This window comes from Pagrus major, chromosome 5 (assembly GCF_040436345.1).
Source record: "Pagrus major chromosome 5, Pma_NU_1.0".
Classification (NCBI taxonomy): domain Eukaryota; kingdom Metazoa; phylum Chordata; class Actinopteri; order Spariformes; family Sparidae; genus Pagrus; species Pagrus major.
The window spans coordinates 22,439,549-22,450,099 of NC_133219.1; positions in this window are offsets into that span (position 1 = coordinate 22,439,549).

Consider the following 10,551-nt stretch of genomic DNA (forward strand, 5'->3'; position numbering starts at 1 on the left):
AAGAAACAGCCTCTACTGTCCCATCAGTCTCTATTTTAAAATTAGACATACGTTTCTTCGCTAGCCATCTGTAATCGTATTCTTTACCAACGTTAATATCTTCTCTGGATTTTTCGTTTGTTTAAATCAGTGAACTTCTTCCTACAAGACACGGGGTCATAAAAGGCATCTCAAGCAAGCCGCTGCACATCCACACTCACATTCCTACCAGCTCACAGGACGACCAGAGGCCAACAGTCTGAGGTAACACAGGGTCGTAAACTCTTGGCCATCACAGTGAGACACACCTGCCCTTTCACACAAAGAGACTCAGGGAGGAACCACGGGTGCACACCTGGATTGGAAATGAGAGTACAGCAAATAAACAAAGCAGCCAAACAGGGCAACTTCAGAGCACTGACTGAATCTGATAAACATGCTTCTAACACTGTCATTAAGTTTATTTACTTGACTTAGAGGTTATTATTTATGATCCATAAGTGAGGTGTGCTTATTTTGGCATTCACCAGTTTTATTCAGTTGAACGTTTATGATTTCCATGAGGCCTCTCGTCCGTGAGTAGCCTAGATGCATACTTCCTTCTGTGCAGTTATATGAAAAGAAATTCCTACATGAAACTTCTCACAACAAGGTCTGTGGATTATCTTGAATAACAGTGTCATGATTTCTGGAGAGAAAAAAAAATTGCTGTTGAGTTTTTCAAATGTCTTTTTTTTGGTCTTTTGAGCACCACGAGACAAGACATTTCTATGGTAGATATCTGGCAATGGATAAATAGCACTACAGGTAGAGGAAAGGGTGAACTGTCCCTTTAAAGCCACAGACATTTGACATTATCTAATGTTTAGAGCTTTTAGAGTCCAAAATCTCACAATGCATTGAGCAGAAAAGGGAAACACCAGTCAAGGTCAGTTGTTTATCGCAGATAAACAGCTTTTGCTTGTGGAGCTAAGGCTCTGCAATGATCACTTTGCTGATATTTATGTGCAGCCCTTTAGCGAAATAGCTTTTAACTATATTCGCTTAATTACTTCATGAAAAGTAATGATTCCCAAATATCTTGAAGTGCCTACTGATGCCCTCTCTCTCCTGCCCTCTCTTCGCTCTGTCTCAGTAAAGAAGCCAGGACAGTTCTCTTTCACTGTTTCCAACTTTCTGAGGAAGACTAAACACATTCCACTGGACCATAATACTCCTAATTTAGCTTTTATGTGGTGTTTGATTTACTTTTAATAGTCTTAATGGTTATTTTAAGAGCTCACTGACTTAATTTTAAGACGTGGTGCGTTTTACCCCCCAGACACGGGCAACAGTTCACTTTTTGTGCATAAAAGGTATTGACTCCTTCATCAAACAAGCCTGGGTTTTACTGAGGCTGAATAATCAAACCATTAGCAACCCTTGAAATAACTAGAGCTGCTTTCTCAGATGAATTCCAGAGAATCAGGCCCGAACAGTGTCGACAGTTGCCCTTTCACACAACAGGAGGACGTCCTTGTTGGATGCATTCTCACCTACTGGAAATAGGCGAGTGGTGGTGCAGGGGGAGGAGGAGGACTTATCTGTAATGATGACAGTTTCAGCTTTGATATCAATACTGCATGTATTTGGATGATTTTGTGTTTAATAAAAGAGTAGAAAGCAGTATACAGGAAAGACGAAAACAGCTACGACATTGATTCAGACATTTGCATTCACACATACAGCTCCTCCAGGTAATAACAGCATAATTTCAGGGTAGCAGTTCATGTGTGAAAGGTACTTAAAAAAAGCACTAATACCTCCACCAAGGCTGAACAATGGCGTAAATTAATTTTATGAACAGAAAAACTCTACATGAAGATTACCACACAATGTCAGACAGGCTTTACAGTGAATTGTGCAAAAAAAGGCAGACAGACAGACAAATCACACGTACAGTGTATGCAATTACAGAAAAGTGGCTGAGGTTATTAAGCTCTTTCAAATATGTAATGTGGAGAATATTTAATAAATAAAAATAATGAAGAAAAAAAGTACAAAATGGCTGAAAGGCTGTTTGCGTTACCTCAAATATATATATGTATATATATATATATATATATATATATATATATATATATATATATATATATAGACACTTTGCTTCGACACGTCATGGTGCAGCTGACATGAGCCAAAACTTTCTTGGCCCCTGCATGAAGTTTCCACTAAATTTAATTGTTCCTTTAATGTTTTTAATTAATTGAATCCTGCTAACAAACAAACAAACAAACAAACCATATCCTCCTTGTTGTGGGTAATAAAGCACACAAACTGTAATTAGACTTCTGGAGGCTTGAGAAACAGTGACTGGAGCTAAATGACTATGATATGTGGACAACTTGGCCAATAAATATTTGTAATAGCTAAGCTTCAAGCATCACTGTGCTGATCTTCCACTTCCTGCGGATCAATGTTAAATTAGCTGTGAATTCCTCGTGACTTATTGCTTGTTTATACAGCATAAACCAAACAAACATAAACCATTGTAGCAACGATTCTAACGAGAATCTCAAAGTGATCCAGTGTGGGATATGAAGTCATTTGTTTTCCTGCATGGCCTACAGAAGTTTGGTAGAAAATGCATAACATGTTATGTTTATGTTAACAATATCTCTGTATAATGCAGCATTACAGAGGCAATTTCTAAGACATTGCCGAAGGACTGTGTCTTAAGAAAATGTTTTCTCCTGGTAGTTTTATTAGTTTTATTGGCTGCAACTTTTTCTGGATTGAACTGATGCCCAATTCTTTCTGGTAATTATTGAATGCTGTGTGATTTGTGTGTTAGCAGCTGCTGTGAGCTGCCATGTTTGGAGTTGCCCACAGTGATGAGTGATGAGGCTGTTGACTGGGTTACTTCTGTACTTTACTTCTGTGATTGAAGTCGAACACTACATCATACAACACAGTCATCAATTGAGAGCTTTTCCTTTGGGGAGCTAATGGATGTAGGAGAATCCATTAACTCTCTGTGGGTGAAGCTACTTTTCACACTACAAACCCTTCAAGGCGAGAGTATTACAGATTTTTATATCGGAGTGTGACCTGTGTGCAGTCCAGCTACACACTCCAAGAAGCCATAACTTGTGTCAATGGTGTCGTAACCTCAACCTAAACTGAGTGCTGGAAAAAGTTGCACAGACTTATTTTGCTCCTACCTGACACTGCTGAATTAGCTCCTCGCCCTGATGGATTACCTGTGGCTGACCCGGGGTGTTAGTTGTGATGAATCTGTCCAAAACCATCTGGGGCCCCACAAGAGTTATTGCCTGGCTGTTATCAGCTGAAAGCAGACACTGACGGGGTATGTTGTGGCAAAACATCAGCACCTAGACAGCTTTTGTTCAACATTTTCATACCCAGGAGGAAAATGTTGGAAAGCCTGTCTTCCTGCACAGAACGATAAAACGATGAGTGAGTCCTCTGAGTGTAAAAATTGTGCTGTAAAAATTTGTCAGAGTCATTGTGGTGTAGAGGTTCTGAATGCCCCTTATTGTGGATAACTATTTGTCCTGATTGCACAATTATTTCATTGAAAATACCAGACAGTGACACACGTGTGAGTAGGCCAAATTCATCCATATTGAAACCTGTTTGCCAGGAAAATTACATTTTGTGGAAGGAATTTGAAATCATGTCTTCTTTAGAATATCCTCCCTTCTCTTCTTATTGCTTTTCTAATTGACAGACTAATGAGACTTACATCCCTCAGACAGAAAAGTGTCAAATTGTAAGAGTTGTAACAAAGTTTTACCTCATAACATGTTATTAATATCGATAGGCCAGACAGCAAAACTTAATTATATAAATAAGTGTCACTCTGTAACTAGTTTGATGGAGTATTTCGGTCTTCTTGCTAAAGTAAGAATCTTGATACTGCAGTTCATTATCACCCCATAAGCTTTTGTTAACCTTGAGAGATGATTAAAGATATGCTTTTTTGCAGACTAGTTATGTCAGGCACATCAAAACCAATAACACATCAGGCATCTGCTTTACTGATTCAATTAAGATTTTAGACCTGTCGATATCTGTTCAAGTTGTTGCAGAATCAGAAATGTGGCCAGTAGTAGGTGAACCCTAACTAGCATCGGAGAATCTGACTCAGATCAACTTTTTGGTTCAGTGAGCTGTATTCATAATGCCGATCTCCCCCGCCTCCCTCAGCTCTTGCCAACACACTGTCAGTCATCCTGATGTGCTGTCTTCATTGAATCACAATCTAGCCTGAGGCCAAGGTTATTGGCATCCATAAAGCCAAAGCAAACTGAAGGTGAAGGTGGGGAATCTGCAGTTAGCTATCGTAGTGCTCAGGATTTTCCTTGCAGGTCTTGTCATTGCATGTTTGGCTTAGCATTGATCTTTTCCTGCTTTCTGATATTATTCTTGTTGTTGCTGTGACTTCCTTCCGATAACCACAACTCAGCTTGGTAATGACCATGCCCACGGCAAAAATTATAATATATCTATAATATACTGTACCGAAACTGGGTGTTTTTGACAAAACCTCAGGACATCTCCAGCTGAGTTTGTGGTGAGCAAAACTCACGAACTTCTCAAAAGAAGTAACTAAGCCAAAACATGTTTTTTCCCAACCCTAACCAAGAGTTTTTGTGTGAAAATTGAACCTAAACAAACATAATGTTGCAACATAAAGAAATCAACATATCCACGGTTTACAGTAACGTACATTGCCAACATTTATTATGCCGATTTTGTGTTGTCCATTCATACAGCCCACTAACAATACTATACTATATAAGAATAGACAAACTGCACTTCAGGAAAAGACTCCATCTTTAACAGTACATACAATCAACATTAAAACACTTAAACTGTCTGAAAGCTGACACTCCAAAATGGCGAATGTGTTTCTTCAAAGTGTGCAACATGTGGATCGGTCACATCATTCTTATCCACAGTAATCCCCTCGGAGTCAAGAGTTCATGAAGGATTGATGCATCTCTGTTGCTATGTCAGACATGTGCTTTTTATTTGGTCACCAGGCAGCCGTGCTGCCTTATCAGCATAGCAGAACCAGCTGAGAATGCACTCCTGCACTACTTTGTTGGGAACGCTGGCAAATAGTTGTTGAAATGTTCTGACTTAAAAAAACACTTCCCCTTAAGTTTCCTGAGTAAGTTCGCTTATCTTGATCATATTTCCAGTAGATCTCAAACTCACACTGCGAGCCAAATTTTCAACCTGAATTTAAACTTCTAACTAAACGACCTCGGAAAGTTTTCATCTTATTTCATCCAGGAACCAGATTCTTATTTGAAGTCTCTTTTCCCTCCTTTCAATGGGCCATAAACTATTACTAGAGAAGTGGATATCGCTTATTTTTCAAATGGAAGATTATAAATGTTGGAAACCGGATGGTTGAAAGCAACAGAAAGTAAGTATTACTGTACATCAAAATCAAGTCAAGCAAGTTTCTTTGATATACATAGCCCCAGATTTCAAACACATATTTGCCTCAAAGGGCTTTAAAATCTTTATATGCCACCCTCTATCCTTAGACCCTCCATTCAGATCAGGAAAAACTCACAAAACAGAAATTTCATAATGTGTTTATGGTCTCAATAGCTAGTTTCAATTTTTCTTCAGTGCAGCATGATGTTCATTATGGAAATAATGGTCTCATTTAGAGAAAAATAAGATGATAAAGCATGACATTCTTTAAGGCGTGGCTAACTTGTGATTGACAAGTCACTACAAAGGCGTGTCCCCGGGTTCTCAGTCAGATCCAATCAGGATATCCTCCGCAGCTCCACCCTCTCATCCAAATATGGTCCCCTCTGGATCCAAATAAACAACATGATGACAGCCATAATGCCAAACTGGCGATGGATCTCATCCGTTTGACAAGTATTGACAGATTTCATCTCGTCCTGGTAATATATTAAAGTTGTTATTGGTGTTTTTGCTTTTCCTGTCGGTCTGGAGATTGGTCAATACTTGACAAATCATTCCTTTAAATTCATATTAATAGCATTTGACTTTCTGTGGCATCATGTTTTGTTGCTAACTATTGAGGTAGTTATTTGTTTATAACACACAAACCCTAATTGATTCCTCTAATAATATAAACCACATTTATTTCTTGCACAAGAGGATCAAACCTAACTTTTAAATCAACAAATGTAGAAAATATTAAAGCTTCATTGAACAGAGAAGTGAAAAATATATCTCACATTATTACTCTAATTGTGAGTTAAGCTGCTTTTCATTAGCTATTCACAGAACTTATGAATTACCGTTATTATTTGGACTGGCCTCAGTCATTTTGAAATACCACAGTAATCTTTCATTGAGGATTAGATTTGATAGGAGTCCAGTGCCAGCAGGATTGTGGTGAGTTCATTTCCTCCATGTGCAGCGTGGGAGGAAGACGAGGAGGAGGAGGAGGAGTGGGGGGCTGCAGTGGGGCAGTGGTCTTGGAGGAGTTAAGAATGACACGCAATTAATCAGCCTGTGCAGACGACCAATATCACTTGACTGTTGAGGCTGGAATAGAGGCCCGTCTGTACTGAACAGCTGCAGGAGGAAACCGGCCCTTTGCCTTTCTTAGACATGTGGACGGAGGGAGGAAGAGGGAGAGAGTGAAGGAGTGAGAGTGAGTGAAAGAGAGAGAGTGTGTGTGTGTGTGAGGCCACTTACAGATGGGATGGAGGAGGGGAGGAGGAGACTAAGAGGAAGAGAAAAAAAATGAAGGTTTTAACAGCCTACCCACATCTGTTTATTTAGAAAAGAAACCATTGTGTCATTCAGTTATTCTAACAACCTACACCAGGGCCAATGTTAGTCCCACAATGACGGCTTTTTAAATACACAGTTTACACTCCTATGAAGTGGCCTCATAACTGCGTTGGAGCCTCAGGAACGTGCCAAATGGGGGAACATGCTTGGGTTTCACATTCCCTCCCGCACTACTTGACGTCTCTATAGCAGACTGTGATGCCAGAGGTTGGCGGGGGCTGGAGATCTGGTGGGGGCCATTTGTCTTGGTCTTGTGTGCTTTTTCTGGGTCTAATCTCTTAAATTCGTACTCGAGGTTTGGAGGCCTGCCAAAAATACTGCAGGGGGTTCTGGGACACCAGTTTGAATGCCACGGAGAGATGGTATTCTGCTGCGTGGTCTGTTGTTTACATATCATATCCACTGTGTACTGAAAGACTGGGTAGTGTAAATGTTACAGATGCAGTGAGAAGATCAGTGGAGTGTAATTCTTTTATTTATTTACAACCTGGTATTCTAGATTACAAAATACAAAACGATTATAAAGCAGCCTGGTTGCCAGAGAAGCATTTTGATACTGGACAGTTCTCCAATATCAAGTCCAAGCTCTGACAGTAAAAAAGCTTTTTTTTCATGTCCAATTGGGAAAAAACGCCCTGGCCTGTTTGTATTTCTTGGAGCCAATCACAGTCATCCAGTGCCGGGCTAAACCCAAAGAACCTAAAAAAGAAGGAAGGGTCATTACGCCACTGAATCTCGCTTTGTGGCCAGACTGTGGTGACAGCTGTATTGTAGTCAATGGGAGATGCATGGAGAAACACACTTACAAACTTAACATATCTACTTCGCATGACTTCTGATGCAGAAATGCCTCCAGAAAATGAAAGACCACACTTCAGAGAGTAGCTTAACCACTGATTTTTATTTCTTTTTTTACCAACACGTTGTTCCTTTCCTCAATTTGCGTAGGAAAGGCTCCTGTTCGCGCTGCTGTTTGCAGTGTAATTGCAGTCTCATCAGCGGAAATCAGTCAGACCTGCCTCATTTGATCACGATATTATCAACCCTGTCAATCATTTTTGGGGCAAATCAGTGGTTAACCTACTCACTGAAGTGTGTTCTTTCATTGCTGGAGGCATTTCTTCATCAGAAGTCGTACGATGTAGATGTGTTGGGTTTTAGTTTGTTTCTCCTTGCGGCTCCCATTGACTTCAATACAACCGGCACCGCAGTCTGGCCCCAAAGCAAGATTCTGTGGCACAATGACCCTTCCTTCTTTTTTGGGTTCCTTGACCAAACCCAGGATGCAGTGAGGGTGCCCCTACGAAATAGGGTCCAGGGCTAAATCCCTGCAAGAGAAAAGGCAAGTGCTGCTAGTTTGTTTAGAATCATACCGTTAGCAACCAGGTTAGAGTAACTGTCCATTTTCAGTGTGTTGGTTGGTCCTGTAGCAACAGGGATTTGGAAAAAGTAACAGTGACAGTGGGAGGAAGGAGAACATGGCCTGGAGTATGTGCCCGATGGCAGACTTATCAACAGTCTACATCCTCTGAGTTAGACTAATGCTGATGGGTTTAAGCTAAGCCAAATGTGCTACATGCCGACCCACGACTCCAAACTCCACACCCTTACTTTCTGCCAGCTCCATACAGTATAGGACACACTACTTCCTGCAACTGAACCCTGGTATTGGACACAATTTCAGACTTGCAGAATCATCTAGTATGAACACAGCTTTTGAAATATTGAGGCTGTCTTAAAGATGTATCGTAAGATAACATTTAAAACACTGTTCACGGTGCTGAACCCCAATACTTCTTCAGTACCGACTGAATTGTGTAAGCAAGTTGCAAGAACTGCTGAGAATTGAAGGTTGAATGTTTGATCAAATTCACTGGTTTCACACTTGCAAATGTTGAAACACAGTCTCGAACTGCGGTCACTGGCTCGGCAGCCTTCTCGTCTGTATCTCCACCACCATCCCCTCCGCCTCCTGATATGGCATTCAGGTCATAAACATGTAATGTGAATGTGATATTATCCATTTTGTGGAAATGTTAATATGGTAGACATAGGCCTATGACATGTACAAATGTGAGCACATCAGTTTTTGGGAGAAATGTTAACTTCTTGCATTTTATCCTGGCAACTGGGCTGACTGTGTTAAGGCAACATTAAATGCATTAAGTGCATTGAAAGGTTGTGTAATGAATATTGTTAAATGGGATAAAACAGACAAATGCATCAAAACCAAGAAATTGAATAAGGTATCCGTTTCCGTTTGGTATCTGTTACAAACCTCGGGTACTGCATTGGCAGCGGTATCAAAAGCTTTAATACGGTTCCAAACCCTACAATTATTATACCTTTAATTAGTTTTAAAACAACTCAATTACCTTGATCATCTTGTAAATTGTCCGAAAAACTAGCCAACAAGAAACTTTACATTGTAGTTCGAACTGATAGTGTGTCCTGTCACAGTTTTATGTCACTCTCTCTAACTAAGCTGGGCCTTTTATCAACAGCAGATCAGGAATGTTCAGCACTTGTGGTCAGAGTGATTATGAGTACGTTTGCTTTGTTGTGTTTTTATATTGTTAAATTCTTCCTAGCTGCACTCCGTGTTTGGGAGATTAAGGTCATGTGTCTGTGTCGGAGGTTAGGTCTTTATTGGTCGGTCCATATGTGCTGGTGTTTGTCTGCAGTGATATGAAAGGCCTTCGGGCCTGTATAAACAGCCGTTCATACAGGCTGATGGCTGAGCAGCATGTGTTGCAACAGCTGCTTATGTGATGTGAAGAGGCCGTGTAGAAATTCGTAGAGGTCTGTCAGGGTAAATACTGCAGAAGTTACCTGGATGTAATTACAGTTCTAAAAGCATATGTTCCACTCCTAATGGACTTCACTTTTAGATTACTAGAAATAAACATGAGGGTTAGGACGGGTACTGCTTAGTCAGGATGTCGAGGTCTGTCTGTGTTAGACGCACAAAGGATGGGCCCGACAATCACTCCAAGACTGTTATTCAGTTTCCTTTGAGGAGACGAGCAGAGAGAGGAGAGCTTCAGTCTCTGAAGGTGTAAAGAGGTCAAAGCCCTAATTGCTATCTGAGATCACTACCACCAACACCCAACCTGCTGCTTTGGTTTGTTTGGCATTTTGTGTAGACGCCCACAAGCTTTTTTAATGCCGGGGGGGGAAAGAATACCGATCTCGTGTCAGCAGACACCTGGATCAGACAGGGGAGATTGTCAACCAGCAAAAATCAAAGTTCCTTGTTGCTGAGTGGCCTCAAGGTGCAGATTTGGAGACGCCAACAACAGAGCAGTCAGTATAGGCTAGAACATGCAACTTCATCTACAACTCTGATGTCTGTTTTTTCTGACTGGACATCTGCACTGTTACAATAATGCATTTGAATTCTCTTTGATATAATTTTTGTTGGCCTTTTGTGTCTTTCTTTGATGCAGTAGACAAAGGACAGGAAATGAATGGAGAGAGAGAGAGAGATGGGGAACAACTTGCAAAGAAAGTTTGAGGCCAGATGTTGTGTTTCTTCTGTACATTTGATGTTTTAGTTCCTTTTTAAATAAAGTTGCTGACCAAAATGACCAAACTTATGATAATTATTTTGTCCGAGTTTGTTCCTTTTATGGCGGCAGACCAAAGGTAGAGATCAGATCATGTTGAATCTTGTAGAAATTATAGTGCGGCGGACTGTGTTAAAAGGGTCAGCAGGATCGGTGCCTCTTTGACATGATGGATGACTTTAATCTTACTGATTAA